At 37.9% G+C, this 13,651-nt stretch overlaps 8 non-coding genes across 8 annotated transcripts; 3 read left to right on the top strand and 5 right to left on the bottom strand.

The window, feature by feature from the left end:
• Window positions 1–383: 383 nt before the first annotated feature.
• LOC115211377 lies at window positions 384–502 on the bottom strand. The gene has a single exon (XR_003881637.1). It is a non-coding gene; the product is annotated as a 5S ribosomal RNA (ribosomal RNA).
• A 1,124-nt stretch (window positions 503–1,626) lies between these two features.
• On the top strand, window positions 1,627–1,745 carry LOC115211398. Its single transcript, XR_003881657.1, has one exon. It is a non-coding gene; the product is annotated as a 5S ribosomal RNA (ribosomal RNA).
• A 2,577-nt stretch (window positions 1,746–4,322) lies between these two features.
• LOC115211366 lies at window positions 4,323–4,441 on the bottom strand. The gene has a single exon (XR_003881630.1). It is a non-coding gene; the product is annotated as a 5S ribosomal RNA (ribosomal RNA).
• Window positions 4,442–5,151: 710 nt separating this feature from the next.
• Window positions 5,152–5,270, bottom strand: LOC115211354. Its single transcript, XR_003881622.1, has one exon. It is a non-coding gene; the product is annotated as a 5S ribosomal RNA (ribosomal RNA).
• A 1,115-nt stretch (window positions 5,271–6,385) lies between these two features.
• Window positions 6,386–6,504, top strand: LOC115211397. Its single transcript, XR_003881656.1, has one exon. It is a non-coding gene; the product is annotated as a 5S ribosomal RNA (ribosomal RNA).
• A 2,569-nt stretch (window positions 6,505–9,073) lies between these two features.
• LOC115211225 lies at window positions 9,074–9,194 on the bottom strand. The gene has a single exon (XR_003881545.1). It is a non-coding gene; the product is annotated as a 5S ribosomal RNA (ribosomal RNA).
• Window positions 9,195–9,896: 702 nt separating this feature from the next.
• On the bottom strand, window positions 9,897–10,015 carry LOC115211343. The gene has a single exon (XR_003881611.1). It is a non-coding gene; the product is annotated as a 5S ribosomal RNA (ribosomal RNA).
• Window positions 10,016–11,305: 1,290 nt separating this feature from the next.
• LOC115211212 lies at window positions 11,306–11,423 on the top strand. The gene has a single exon (XR_003881533.1). It is a non-coding gene; the product is annotated as a 5S ribosomal RNA (ribosomal RNA).
• Window positions 11,424–13,651: the final 2,228 nt, after the last annotated feature.

Raw genomic sequence — 13,651 nt, 5'->3', positions numbered from 1 at the left:
GTTCCTTACACGTTGATCATTAGCAGAAACATTTCACGTTTCGCGTTGTTAATCTCTAGTTTAGGACTCGGTCACAAAGATGAAGAAAAAAGTGTAATATGTGTAGTAAACGAATATTAAAAAAAAACTAAATTTTAAAAAGAATGATCTTATTTTGAACATCTTCATAGGAAAACTTTAATAAACCTAAGTGGACAACTATCACTGTCAACAAGGTTCATAAATAAAGAACAGCCATACAAGATGTTCCCACGCGCTTGATTTGGTAAATATACGAGTGGAATTCTGTATTCAATAATGAAAACAAATTGAATCCACTATCCATAACTATCATACTGTTAGAATAAAAGTAAATCTAAAGAAAAAACAAAAAAAAAAAAAAATGCTTACAGCACCTAGGGTTCCCAAGCGGTCACCCATCTAAGTACTAACTAGGCTCGATGTTGCTTAACTTCGGTGATCGGACGAGAACCGGTGTTTTCAACGTGATATGGCCGTAAGCAACAGAGTAGTAAAGTTTAATATATTTATTCTATAAATTGATACAATCACAATTTTATTTTTCACTACAAAAGTTTTTTCCTTAGTTTTAAGACGATCTTTCCTTAAAAGTCTATGATATCTGCAATGAATATGTGACATATTTCCAACACCTTCGCAGCGCTCGACATTCGCACCAGCAATTGCTCTTCATTGATATCTTAAAACTAATGCCCAAGCATTGGCAATTTAACTCCATTTTTATCATCATTTTTACGGTCTTTAGGCAATTAATTGCAAGTATTTGTTCGGCAAGTTCCCTATACAATTTCTATTTCCGATCTCTTCCCTTTCAAAGCCAGATCGAGAGTTTAATTTTTTCTAACCAAACACTTTCAAACTTCGGACACTCTCATGTGTGTCATATAAAACATTTCGGATCTTTTTCCTAAAAATTAATTTCTTGACCTGCCGTTGAAAAGGAAAAGATCCTTTATTTCTTTAATGTTTATTTACTTGAGACTAAGAAGTGAAACACGCGGTCGCGCACACACTTTAATTGTTTTTCATATGCACGAGCAACTTCAACAGTGGCACACACACACACACACACTCACTCACTCACGTACAGATATACATACATACAAGTGAAAGCAATAAATGAAGAGCAAAACCGATTGCTTGTCAGTTTTTATTTACCTAGCACCCATACAACACTAATAAGTCAGGATTCTAAGTTTTTTACACGTCGATCTTTATCATCCACACGGCACAATATAACAACATTCCCTGTAAAGCGCTGGCGCAGGAAATGTGAAATGTTTTGTAGTAAAGATGAACGTGTAAGAAACGTAGTAGTGTGACTTGCTGGTGGGAAGGAAAATAGGAAAAGTTCATAAGTCGTAATGAAAATGAAGTTCAACTGGTATACAACGTCAATAACGATTAAGTGTTGGTGCGAGTGTTTAACTTATTAGCACTGTGAAGCAGATGAAACACAATGTCACAAGCCCACTCACGACGTCATAGATTTTTAACGAAAGAACGTCTAAAGTTGTATATAGATTTTTAAGAAATGAATTTATCACGAAAAAGAGTTTTAGTATCTGTTTATAGAATAAATATCTTAAAATTTACTATTCTGCTGCTTACGGCCATATCACGTTGAAAGCACCGGTTCTCGTCTGATCACCGAAGTTAAGCAACATCGAGCCTAGTTAGTACTTAGATGGGTGACCGCTTGGGAACCCTAGGTGCTGTAAGCATCCCTTTTGTTTGTTTTTTTTCTTTTTTTTTTTTTTACTACTACCGAAGCTCTGCCTAATTTAACTTCGTTTTTATTACGGCTTATGAAATTTTCCTATTTACCTTCTCATTCTTACTGTCATTTAAGTCTTCATTTACCTAGCACCTGCAAAGACTACCAAGGCATCCCTTTTATATTCATTAGAAGAGCTAGCTAAACCAGCAAATACATCCCTACAACAGCAGTATGGCTCTTTGATGGAATGGCCTTGCTGTAATCCATAAAGACAGTCCCCAAGACATTCAGAGATCTTGCTGCTTATGTTCTTCAAGTACTGAAGTCAACAAGCAACAACCCTGCCAGAACATCCCTAGTTATGGACCAGTATCCTAAGCTGTCTATCAAGAACCCAGAGCAAGCAAAGCATGGTACATCAGGCGTCTTGAAAATAAAGTTCTTTGGCAGTCATCAAAAGTGTCCGTCACAGTGGAAGAAGTTCCTTAGTGATGGTGGGAACGAGACCGATCTTGCAAAGTTTCTGGTGGAAGAGTTACAGCAGCCAGAATATGCTTCCAGGTTTAAAGGGTTTGGACCACTGTACATCACCCATGGGGATGGGTGCCACATGCTTGTTGAGAGTTATGGTTGTGTAAAATGCAGCAGAGCAGATCAACTGTGCACATCAAAGGAAGAAACTGACACCCGCATTCTGCTACATGCAGACTATACAGCATTAGAGGGTCATGCATGCATCATAATTAAGTCACCTGATACAAATGTTGTTGTGTTAGCCTGTGCTTATAGCCATCAAATCAATGCAAGACTACTATTCTGCGCTGGCACCACACAGAGACAAAGGTACCTTGATGCCACAGCTATTGACCTGAAACTAGGAAAAGAAGTGTGTGAAGCACTGCCAGGAATGCACACATTCACAGGATCTGACAACATGGGTGCATTTGTTGGTATGGGATAGAAGCAGGCATTCAAGATGGTGGTGTCTGACATAGACATGTGCAATATGATGAGAATGGCTCATTGTTTCATATAGATGATGAAAGGCTGCAAGCATGTGGACAGTTTGTTTGTTCTCTCTACGGGTACAGTGGCAATGATACCGACCTTGTCTGCTATAAACTATTCTGCACCAAGAATGCCCAAACCTGTCAACTTCCACCGACTCAAGATGCACTCAAGTACCATGTGAAGTGGGCAAATTACCAAGCATGCATCTGGCGATCAGTACTGGATGCATCTGCTACCACACCAAGTCCAGATGGCCATGGCTGGGACTTCAAAGATGACACATTGGCTATCCACTGGATAGACAAACCACCAGCACCAAAAGCACTCCTGTTATTGATATCTTGTAAATGCAGTATTAGCCAGTGTAACGGTAGTCGGTGCTCATGCCTTATGAATGGATTGTCATGCACTGATGCCTGTCAAGTCATGCACAAATACCGCAAATATTGATCAAACAGAATCCAGTGATGAAGATGAGGATGAGGATTATTAATGAATAATGATGACTGTTTTTCTCCCGCACATTTGCTCATTCTGTAAAGTGTATTATTGGCTGTGGTAAAACTTGCACTGGTGGTGAGTGAAATTGCTTGACTTTTGGGGGTTATGTTTTATGTTTTAGTGCTTTTGTTGCTCATAATATCATTATTATTGAAGAGAGTGGACTCAAATTTCACATGGAATAGTAAAAATAAGCACCAAATACAAGTATGTTGTTCAACTTAATAAATATTAAATTAATTGCAAAAATATAGGAATGAAAGACAATATACTATGAAAAAACATAAAAAAATTGGCGTTTTTTTCAGACAAATTGGTGAGATTTTCCAATTGCGCAATGAGAAGATAAAAAATTGCACATGGGTATGTAAAGAGGTATATTTCCTTAATTTCAGTGACATCTAGGGCGTTAATTGACAATTATTTCCAATGGTTACCTGTGTATCACATATTTCCACTTTTTATAGCCTCGAGACTCACCTTTACTTATAAAAAGCTATTGTCCTAACTACCTGACATGCTGTGCGAAAGACAACCAGTGAAAGTGCCATTCGCATAGACCCATGAACAATGTGGTACCATCAAACTAAAGTTGCAGAGGAGGGTGCAACCAACTCAATATACAAGGCTCTTTTTGGATTCGGCCCACCGACTATATGAGTTTTTTTGTCTTTTAAAGTTATGCGTTAGACTTTATTGGTCGAAGGAATATGACTGAACACATTTTAAGTTAACGCGACAGTTATCTCCCTTCCAAAAGTTAAGAATCAGCGAAGTGTCGCAGGCAACGTTTTGCAGTATTTCTTCCTGTCCCTCTGGTTCATAGCCGTGCAACAATCGTAAGATGAAAGCTACTTTCAACATCTTCACGGAAAAACCCTTAATAATCACTGTCAACAAGGTTGATGAATAAAGAACAGCCATACAAAATGTTCCCACGCGCTTGATTTGGTAAATATACGAGTAGAATTCTGTATTCAATAATGAAAACAAATTGAATGCACTATCCATAACTATCATACTGTTAGAATAAAAGTAAATCTAAAGAAAAAACAAAAAAAAAAAAAAATGCTTACAGCACCTAGGGTTCCCAAGCGGTCACCCATCTAAGTACTAACTAGGCTCGATGTTGCTTAACTTCGGTGATCGGACGAGAACCGGTGTTTTCAACGTGATATGGCCGTAAGCAACAAAGTGGTAAATTTTACTATATTTATTCTATAAACTCATACTAAAACTTCTTCTTTAGAATAAGATCATTCTCTTTAAAATTTACAAACAATTTATGATATGATGAGGGAGTCTGTGACTTTATGGCTCATCTTCACACAGCTGTACAGTTAAACACACACTCGCACCAAATTTTCTCATCATTGCCGTCATATAGAAATACCGAAATATTGCTCAATTTAATTTCAATTACATCACGACTTATGGACCTTTCGTAGTCATTGTTAGGGTCATTTGAGTTTTTATTTACCTAGAACACGTTATACAGCAGCAAGTCAGGCTACTACGTTCCTTACACGTTGATCATTAGCAGAAACATTTCACGTTTCGCGTTGTTAATCTCTAGTTTAGGACTCGGTCACAAAGATGAAGAAAAAAGTGTAATATGTGTAGTAAACGAATATTAAAAAAAAAACTAAATTTTAAAAAGAATGATCTTATTTTGAACATCTTCATAGGAAAACTTTAATAAACCTAAGTGGACAACTATCACTGTCAACAAGGTTCATAAATAAAGAACAGCCATACAAGATGTTCCCACGCGCTTGATTTGGTAAATATACGAGTGGAATTCTGTATTCAATAATGAAAACAAATTGAATCCACTATCCATAACTATCATACTGTTAGAATAAAAGTAAATCTAAAGAAAAAAAAAAAAAAAAAAATGCTTACAGCACCTAGGGTTCCCAAGCGGTCACCCATCTAAGTACTAACTAGGCTCGATGTTGCTTAACTTCGGTGATCGGACGAGAACCGGTGTTTTCAACGTGATATGGCCGTAAGCAACAGAGTAGTAAAGTTTAATATATTTATTCTATAAATTGATACAATCACAATTTTATTTTTCACTACAAAAGTTTTTTCCTTAGTTTTAAGACGATCTTTCCTTAAAAGTCTATGATATCTGCAATGAATATGTGACATATTTCCAACACCTTCGCAGCGCTCGACATTCGCACCAGCAATTGCTCTTCATTGATATCTTAAAACTAATGCCCAAGCATTGGCAATTTAACTCCATTTTTATCATCATTTTTACGGTCTTTAGGCAATTAATTGCAAGTATTTGTTCGGCAAGTTCCCTATACAATTTCTATTTCCGATCTCTTCCCTTTCAAAGCCAGATCGAGAGTTTAATTTTTTCTAACCAAACACTTTCAAACTTCGGACACTCTCATGTGTGTCATATAAAACATTTCGGATCTTTTTCCTAAAAATTAATTTCTTGACCTGCCGTTGAAAAGGAAAAGATCCTTTATTTCTTTAATGTTTATTTACTTGAGACTAAGAAGTGAAACACGCGGTCGCGCACACACTTTAATTGTTTTTCATATGCACGAGCAACTTCAACAGTGGCACACACACACACACTCACTCACTCACGTACAGATATACATACATACAAGTGAAAGCAATAAATGAAGAGCAAAACCGATTGCTTGTCAGTTTTTATTTACCTAGCACCCATACAACACTAATAAGTCAGGATTCTAAGTTTTTTACACGTCGATCTTTATCATCACACCGTGCATATAACAACCTTCCCTGTAAAGCGCTGGCGCAAAATGTGAATGTTTTGTAGTAAAGATAAACGTGTAAGAAACGTAGTAGTGTGACTTGCTGGTGGGAAGGAAAATAGGAAAAGTTCATAAGTCGTAATGAAAATGAAGTTCAACTGGTATACAACGTCAATAACGATTAAGTGTTGGTGCGAGTGTTTAACTTATTAGCACTGTGAAGCAGATGAAACACAATGTCACAAGCCCACTCACGACGTCATAGATTTTTAACGAAAGAACGTCTAAAGTTGTATATAGATTTTTAAGAAATGAATTTATCACGAAAAAGAGTTTTAGTATCTGTTTATAGAATAAATATCTTAAAATTTACTATTCTGCTGCTTACGGCCATATCACGTTGAAAGCACCGGTTCTCGTCTGATCACCGAAGTTAAGCAACATCGAGCCTAGTTAGTACTTAGATGGGTGACCGCTTGGGAACCCTAGGTGCTGTAAGCATCCCTTTTGTTTGTTTTTTTTTTTTTTTTTTTTTTTACTACTACCGAAGCTCTGCCTAATTTAACTTCGTTTTTATTACGGCTTATGAAATTTTCCTATTTACCTTCTCATTCTTACTGTCATTTAAGTCTTCATTTACCTAGCACCTGCAAAGACTACCAAGGCATCCCTTTTATATTCATTAGAAGAGCTAGCTAAACCAGCAAATACATCCCTACAACAGCAGTATGGCTCTTTGATGGAATGGCCTTGCTGTAATCCATAAAGACAGTCCCCAAGACATTCAGAGATCTTGCTGCTTATGTTCTTCAAGTACTGAAGTCAACAAGCAACAACCCTGCCAGAACATCCCTAGTTATGGACCAGTATCCTAAGCTGTCTATCAAGAACCCAGAGCAAGCAAAGCATGGTACATCAGGCGTCTTGAAAATAAAGTTCTTTGGCAGTCATCAAAAGTGTCCGTCACAGTGGAAGAAGTTCCTTAGTGATGGTGGGAACGAGACCGATCTTGCAAAGTTTCTGGTGGAAGAGTTACAGCAGCCAGAATATGCTTCCAGGTTAAAGGGTTTGGACCACTGTACATCACCCATGGGGATGGGTGCCACATGCTTGTTGAGAGTTATGGTTGTGTAAAATGCAGCAGAGCAGATCAACTGTGCACATCAAAGGAAGAAGAAACTGACACCCGCATTCTGCTACATGCAGACTATACAGCATTAGAGGGTCATGCATGCATCATAATTAAGTCACCTGATACAAATGTTGTTGTGTTAGCCTGTGCTTATAGCCATCAAATCAATGCAAGACTACTATTCTGCGCTGGCACCACACAGAGACAAAGGTACCTTGATGCCACAGCTATTGACCTGAAACTAGGAAAAGAAGTGTGTGAAGCACTGCCAGGAATGCACACATTCACAGGATCTGACAACATGGGTGCATTTGTTGGTATGGGATAGAAGCAGGCATTCAAGATGGTGGTGTCTGACATAGACATGTGCAATATGATGAGAATGGCTCATTGTTTCATATAGATGATGAAAGGCTGCAAGCATGTGGACAGTTTGTTTCTCTCTACGGGTACAGTGGCAATGATACCGACCTTGTCTGCTATAAACTATTCTGCACCAAGAATGCCCAAACCTGTCAACTTCCACCGACTCAAGATGCACTCAAGTACCATGTGAAGTGGGCAAATTACCAAGCATGCATCTGGCGATCAGTACTGGATGCATCTGCTACCACACCAAGTCCAGATGGCCATGGCTGGGACTTCAAAGATGACACATTGGCTATCCACTGGATAGACAAACCACCAGCACCAAAAGCACTCCTGTTATTGATATCTTGTAAATGCAGTATTAGCCAGTGTAACGGTAGTCGGTGCTCATGCCTTATGAATGGATTGTCATGCACTGATGCCTGTCAAGTCATGCACAAATACCACAAATATTGATCAAACAGAATCCAGTGATGAAGATGAGGATGAGGATTATTAATGAATAATGATGACTGTTTTTCTCCCGCACATTTGCTCATTCTGTAAAGTGTATTATTGGCTGTGGTAAAACTTGCACTGGTGGTGAGTGAAATTGCTTGACTTTTGGGGGTTATGTTTTTGTTTAGTGCTTTTGTTGCTCATAATATCATTATTATTGAAGAGAGTGGACTCAAATTTCACATGGAATAGTAAAAATAAGCACCAAATACAAGTATGTTGTTCAACTTAATAAATATTAAATTAATTGCAAAAATATAGGAATGAAAGACAATATACTATGAAAAAACATAAAAAAATTGGCGTTTTTTTCAGACAAATTGGTGAGATTTTCCAATTGCGCAATGAGAAGATAAAAAATTGCACATGGGTATGTAAAGAGGTATATTTCCTTAATTTCAGTGACATCTAGGGCGTTAATTGACAATTATTTCCAATGGTTACCTGTGTATCACATATTTCCACTTTTTATAGCCTCGAGACTCACCTTTACTTATAAAAAGCTATTGTCCTAACTACCTGACATGCTGTGCGAAAGACAACCAGTGAAAGTGCCATTCGCATAGACCCATGAACAATGTGGTACCATCAAACTAAAGTTGCAGAGGAGGGTGCAAACAACTCAATATACAAGGCTCTTTTGGATTCGGCCCACCGACTATATGAGTTTTTTGTCTTTTAAAGTTATGCGTTAGACTTTATTGGTCGAAGGAATATGACTGAACACATTTTAAGTTAACGCGACAGTTATCTCCTTCCAAAAGTTAAGAATCAGCGAAGTGTCGCAGGCAACGTTTTGCAGTATTTCTTCCTGTCCCTCTGGTTCATAGCCGTGCAACAATCGTAAGATGAAAGCTACTTTCAACATCTTCACGGAAAAACCCTTAATAATCACTGTCAACAAGGTTGATGAATAAAGAACAGCCATACAAAATGTTCCCACGCGCTTGATTTGGTAAATATGAGTAGAATTCTGTATTCAATAATGAAAACAAATTGAATGCACTATCCATAACTATCATACTGTTAGAATAAAAGGAAATCTAAAGAAAAACAAAAAAAAAAAAAAAATGCTTACAGCACCTAGGGTTCCCAAGCGGTCACCCATCTAAGTACTAACTAGGCTCGATGTTGCTTAACTTCGGTGATCGGACGAGAACCGTGTGTTTTCAACGTGATATGGCCCGTAAGCAACAAAGTGGTAAATTTTACTATATTATTCTATAAACTCATACAAAACTTCTTCTTTAGAATAAGATCATTCTCTTTAAAATTTAAAACAATTTATGATATGATGAGGGAGTCTGTGACTTTATGGCTCATCTTCACACAGCTGTAGGTTAAACACACACTCGCACCAAATTTTCTCATCATTGCCGTCATATAGAAATACCGAAATATTGCTCAATTTAATTTCAATTACATCACGACTTATGGACCTTTCGTAGTCATTGTTAGGGTCATTTGAGTTTTTATTTACCTAGAACACGTATACAGCAGCAAGTCAGGCTACTACGTTCCTTACACGTTGATCATTAGCAGAAACATTTCACGTTTCGCGTGTGTTATCTCTAGTTTAGGACTCGGTCACAAAGATGAAGAAAAAAGTGTAATATGTGTAGTAGTAAACGAATATAAAAAAAAAACTAAATTTTAAAAAGAATGATCTTATTTTGAACATCTTCATAGGAAAAATTAATAAACCTAAGTGGACAACTATCACTGTCAACAAGGTTCATAAATAAAGAACAGCCATACAAGATGTTCCCACGCGCTTGATTTGGTAATATACGAGTGGAATTCTGTATTCAATAATGAAAACAAATTGAATCCACTATCCATAACTATCATACTGTTAGAATAAAAGTAAATCTAAAGAAAGAAAAAAAAAAAATGCTTACAGCACCTAGGGTTCCCAAGCGGTCACCCATCTAAGTACTAACTAGGCTCGATGTTGCTTAACTTCGGTGATCGGACGAGAACCGGTGTTTTCAACGTGATATGGCCGTAAGCAGCAGTAGTAAAGTTTAATATATTTATTCTATAAATTGATACAATCACAATTTTATTTTTCACTACACAAAGTTTTTCCTTAGTTTTAAGACGATCTTTCCTTAAAAGTCTATGATATCTGCAATGAATATGTGACATATTTCCAACACCTTCGCAGCGCTCGACATTCGCACCAGCAATTGCTCTTCATTGATATCTTAAAACTAATGCCCAGGCATTGGCAATTAACTCCATTTTTATCATCATTTTTACGGTCTTTAGGCAATTAATTGCAAGTATTTGTTCGGCAAGTTCCCTATACAATTTCTATTTCCGATCTCTTCCCTTTCAAAGCCAGATCGAGAGTTTAATTTTTTCTAACCAAACACTTTCAAACTTCGGACACTCTCATGTGTGTCATATAAAACATTTCGGATCTTTTTCCTAAAAATTAATTTCTTGACCTGCCGTTGAAAAGGAAAAGATCCTTTATTTCTTTAATGTTTATTTACTTGAGACTAAGAAGTGAAACACGCGGGTCGCGCACACACTTTAATTGTTTTTCATATGCACGAGCAACTTCAACAGTGGCACACACACACACACACACACACACACACACACCACACACCACTCCCACGTACAGATATACATACATACAAGTGAAAGCAATAAATGAAGAGCAAAAACCGATTGCTTGTCAGTTTTATTTACCTAGCACCCATACAACACTAATAAGTCAGGATTCTAAGTTTTTTACACGTCGATCTTTATCAGAAAACATTTCACATTTCGTGCACAAAATAGTGAACAAGTACCCGCTTCTATTTCTGCTATCAACTACTGAATATCAGAATGCTGGGTATAGTCGGCAAATAAATGGTGCTATTTTATATCCGACCCTATTGATATAGTGATCGTAACACATCATCACACCGGCATATAAACAACATTCCCTGTAAAGCGCTGGCGCACGAAATGTGAAATGTTTTGTAGTAAAGATGAACGTGTAAGAAACGTAGTAGTGTGACTTGGTGGTGGGAAGGAAAATAGGAAAAGTTCATAAGTCGTAATGAAAATGAAGTTCAACTGGTATACAACGTCAATAACGATTAAGTGTTGGTGCGAGTGTTTAACTATTGCACTGTGAAGCAGATGAAACACAATGTCACAAGCCCACTCACGACGTCATAGATTTTAACGAAAAGAACGTCTAAAGTTGTATATAGATTTTTAAGAAATGAATTTATCACGAAAAAGAGTTTTAGTATCTGTTTATAGAATAAATATCTTAAAATTTACTATTCTGCTGCTTACGGCCATATCACGTTGAAAGCACCGGTTCTCGTCTGATCACCGAAGTTAAGCAACATCGAGCCTAGTTAGTACTTAGATGGGTGACCGCTGGGAACCCTAGGTGCTGTAAGCATCCTTTTGTTTGTTTTTTTTTCTTTTTTTTTTTTTTTACTACTACGAAGCTATGCCTAATTTACCTTCGTTTTATTACGGCGTATGAAAATTTTCCTATTTACCTTCTCATTCTTACTGTCATTTAAGTCTTCATTACCTAGCACCTGCAAAAAGGACTACCAAGGCATCCCTTTTATATTCATTAGAAGAGCTAGCTAAACCAGCAAATACATCCCACAACAGCAGTATGGCTCTTTGATGGAATGGCCTTGCTGTAATCCATTATAAGACAGTCCCCAAGACATTCAGAGTCTCGTCTGATCACCGAAGTTAAGCAACATCGAGCCTAGTTAGTACTTAGATGGGTGACCGCTTGGGAACCCTAGGTGCTGTAAGCATCCCTTTTGTTTGTTTTTTTCTTTTTTTTTTTTTTACTACTACCGAAGCTCTGCCTAATTTAACTTCGTTTTTATTACGGCTTATGAAATTTTCCTATTTACCTTCTCATTCTTACTGTCATTTAAGTCTTCATTTACCTAGCACCTGCAAAGACTACCAAGGCATCCCTTTTATATTCATTAGAAGAGCTAGCTAAACCAGCAAATACATCCCTACAACAGCAGTATGGCTCTTTGATGGAATGGCCTTGCTGTAATCCATAAAGACAGTCCCCAAGACATTCAGAGATCTTGCTGCTTATGTTCTTCAAGTACTGAAGTCAACAAGCAACAACCCTGCCAGAACATCCCTAGTTATGGACCAGTATCCTAAGCTGTCTATCAGCAACAACCCTGCCAGAACATCCCTAGTTATGGACCAGTATTCCTAAGCTGTCTATCAAGAACCCAGAGCAAAGCAAAGCATGGTACATCAGGCGTCTTGAAAATAAAGTTCTTTGGCAGTCATCAGAAGTGTCGTTCACAGTGGAAGAAGTTCCTTAGTGATGGTGGGAACGAGACCGATCTTGCAAAGTTTTCTGGTGGAAGAGTTACAGCAGCAGTCAGAATATGCTCTCCAGGTTTAAAGGGTTTGGACCACTGTACATCACCCATGGGGATGGTGTGCCACATGCTTGTTGAGAGTTATGGTTTGTGTAAAATGCAGCAGAGGCAGATCAACTGTGCACATCAAGGAAGAAACTGACACCGCCGCATTCTGCTACATGCAGACTATACAGCATTAGAGGGTCATGCTGCATTCATAATTAAGTCACCTGAACAAATTGGTTGTTGTGTTAGCCTGTGCTTATAGCCATCAAATCAATGCAAGACTACTATTCTGCGCTGGCACCACACAGAGACAAATGTACCTTGACCTTGATGCCACAGCTATTGACCTGAAACTAGGAAAAGAAGTTGTGAAGCACTGCCAGGAATGCACACATTCACAGGATCTGACAACATGGGTGCATTTGTTGGTATGGGATAGAAGCAGGCATTCAAGATGGTGGTGTCTGACATAGACATGTGCAATATGATGAGAATGGCTCATTGTTTCATATAGATGATGAAAGGCTGCAAGCATGTGGACAGTTTGTTTGTTCTCTCTACGGGTACAGTGGCAATGATACCGACCTTGTCTGCTATAAACTATTCTGCACCAAGAATGCCCAAACCTGTCAACTTCCACCGACTCAAGATGCACTCAAGTACCATGTGAAGTGGGCAAATTACCAAGCATGCATCTGGCGATCAGTACTGGATGCATCTGCTACCACACCAAGTCCAGATGGCCATGGCTGGGACTTCAAAGATGACACATTGGCTATCCACTGGATAGACAAACCACCAGCACCAAAAGCACTCCTGTTATTGATATCTTGTAAATGCAGTATTAGCCAGTGTAACGGTAGTCGGTGCTCATGCCTTATGAATGGATTGTCATGCACTGATGCCTGTCAAGTCATGCACAAATACCGCAAATATTGATCAAACAGAATCCAGTGATGAAGATGAGGATGAGGATTATTAATGAATAATGATGACTGTTTTTCTCCCGCACATTTGCTCATTCTGTAAAGTGTATTATTGGCTGTGGTAAAACTTGCACTGGTGGTGAGTGAAATTGCTTGACTTTTGGGGGTTATGTTATGTTTTAGTGCTTTTGTTGCTCATAATATCATTATTATTGAAGAGAGTGGACTCAAATTTCACATGGAATAGTAAAAATAAGCACCAAATACAAGTATGTTGTTCAACTTAATAAATATTAAATTAATTGCAAAAATATAGGAATGAAAGACAATAT

The sequence above is a fragment of the Octopus sinensis genome, linkage group LG4 (assembly GCF_006345805.1).
Source record: "Octopus sinensis linkage group LG4, ASM634580v1, whole genome shotgun sequence".
In the NCBI taxonomy this organism is placed as follows: Eukaryota; Metazoa; Mollusca; class Cephalopoda; order Octopoda; family Octopodidae; genus Octopus; species Octopus sinensis.
Note: the sequence above shows the minus strand (reverse complement) of the source record. Positions and strands in the feature narration are given on the sequence as shown.